Here is a 2,471-nt window from a genome sequence, read left to right as displayed (position 1 = left end):
CCTTCCCCCCCCCCCCCCGCCATTCTGGGGGTGTCACCCCATTTTTGGGGTGGTGTCCCCATTTTTAGGGGGAGTCCCCATATTTTGGGGCACCCCACTGGGGGGGTCTCCCCCACATCGGTGTCCCCGTCCCGGCAGCTCCGTCCCCGTGGCGGGAGGATCTGTCCTTGTCCCCCCCGTGCTGTTCCGGGGCTGTCACCCCCTTTTTGGGGGGGTGTCCCCATTTTTAGGGGGTGTCCCCGTTTTTGGGGGTGTCCCCACATCGGTGTCCCCGTCCCGGCAGCTCCGTCCCCGTGGCGGGAGGTTCAGTCCTTGTCCTTGGGGTGTCCCCCCGCCGTTTTGGGGTGTCCCCCCGTTTTTGGGTGGGGGTGTCCCCGTTCAGGGGGTGTCCCCATGTCGAGGGTGTCCCCATTTGGGAGTGTCCCTGTTCGGGATGTCCCTGTTGGGGTGTCCCCGTTCAGGGCTGTCCCCACTGGGGTGTCCCCGTTCAGGGCTGTCCCCGCTGGGGTGTTCCCATGTCGGGGTGTCCCCGTTGGGGTGTCCCCGTTCCGGAGTGTCCCCATTCAGGGGTGTCCCCATTGGAGTGTCCCCATTGGGGTGTCCCCATTCAGGGCTGTCCCTGTTGGGGCGTCCCCGTTCCAGGGTGTCCCCCTTGGGGTGTCCCCATTCACTGGGGTGTCCCCGTTCTGGAGTGTCCCCATTCAGGGGTGTCCCCATTGGAGTGTCCCCCTTGGGGCGTCCCCATTCAGGGGGTGTCCCCGCTCAGGGGGTGTCCCCATGGGGTGTCCCCGTTTCAGGGTGTCCCCGTTCAGGGGGTGTCCCCGCTGGGGTGTCCCCATGAAGTGTCCCCATTTCAGGGTGTCCCCATTCAGGGTGTCCCCATGGGGTGTCCCCATTCAGGGCTGTCCCCGTTCTGGGGTGTCCCCGTTCTGGGGCGCCCCTGGGGTGTCCCCGCGGGGTCAGGCGCACTTGGCGCGCGCCTGGGCCAGGAGGTCGCTGAAGGAGTCGAAGAGGCGCTCGAGCCAGGGCTGGTTGCGCATGCAGCGCTGCACCACCTCCTCCTGGCCCAGGTCCTCGGCGCGGCCCTCGATGGCCGTCGTCTGCGGGACACGGGACAGCGTCAGTGGGGCGGCAATGGGGTGGGGAACGGGGCGGGGAACGGGCAGCGGGACAGGGAATGGTCAGCGGGACAGGGAATGGCTACGGGGACAGGGAATGGACACGGGACACGGGACAGCGTCAGTGCGGCGGGAATGGGGTGGGGAAGGGGGTGGGGAACGGGCAGCGGGACAAGGAATGGTCAGCGGGACAGGGAATGGCTACGGGGACAGGGAATGGACACGGGACACGGGACAGCGTCAGTGCGGCGGGAATGGGGTGGGGAAGGGGGTGGGGAACGGGCAGCGGGACAGGGAATGGTCAGCGGGACAGGGAATGGCTACGGGGACAGGGAATGGACACGGGACACGGGACAGCGTCAGTGCGGCGGGAATGGGGCGGGGAACGGGCAGTGGGGAACGGGCATTGGGATGGGGAACGGTTGAGCACAGGGGAGCACAGGTGAGCACAGGAGTCACCACAGGTGAGCACAGGTGAGCACAGGAGTCACCACAGGTGGGCACAGGTGAGCACGGGAGGGGACAGGAGTCACCACAGGTGAGCACAGGTGAGCACGGGAGGGGACAGGTGGGGATAGGTGGGCACAGGTGAGCATGGGTGGGCACAGGTGAGCACAGGTGAGCCCAGGTGAGCACAGGAGTCACCACAGGTGAGCACAGGTGAGCACAGGTGAGGGAACAGAGGAGCATGGGAGTCACCACAGGTGAGCATGGGAGGGGACAGGGGAGGGGACAGGTGAGCACAGGAGTCACCACAGGTGAGCACAGGTGAGCACAGGTGAGGGAACAGAGGAGCATGGGAGTCACCACAGGTGAGCATGGGAGGGGACAGGTGGGGACAGGGGAGTACAGGAGGGGACAGGTGAGGGGACAGAGGAGCATGGGAGTCACCACAGGTGAGCATGGGAGGGGACAGGGGAGGGGACAGGTGAGCACAGGAGTCACCACAGGTGAGCACAGGTGAGCACTCCCCCCAATCCCCCCAGGGACCCCCCAATCCCGTACCTGTGGCTTGCCCACGCTCCTCTTGACCTTGCTGAGCGTTTTGCGGTTGTAGGGGTCCCCCCCCGGGCGCAGGCGCACCAGGGACTCGCCGGGCTCGGCGTGCAGCTGCGGGAACGTGTGCAGGGCCTCCTGCCACAGGTGGGCACAGGTGAGCACAGGAGTCACCACAGGTGAGCACGGGTGAGCACAGGGGTCACCGTGGGGTCACCGCTGTCCCCTGAGCTGCACAGGTCACCCCCAACCCCACAGACCCCACTGATGCCAGTACTGACTGCCCTGGAGCCACAGATCCTGCCAGGGGCCCCCCAGACCCCATAGATCCCCCCCAGGACCCCCCCAGGAGCCCTC

The sequence above is a fragment of the Passer montanus genome, unplaced genomic scaffold, assembly GCF_014805655.1.
Source record: "Passer montanus isolate IOZ18808 unplaced genomic scaffold, ASM1480565v1 scaffold569, whole genome shotgun sequence".
NCBI classification, from domain to species: Eukaryota; Metazoa; Chordata; class Aves; order Passeriformes; family Passeridae; genus Passer; species Passer montanus.
Note: the sequence above shows the minus strand (reverse complement) of the source record.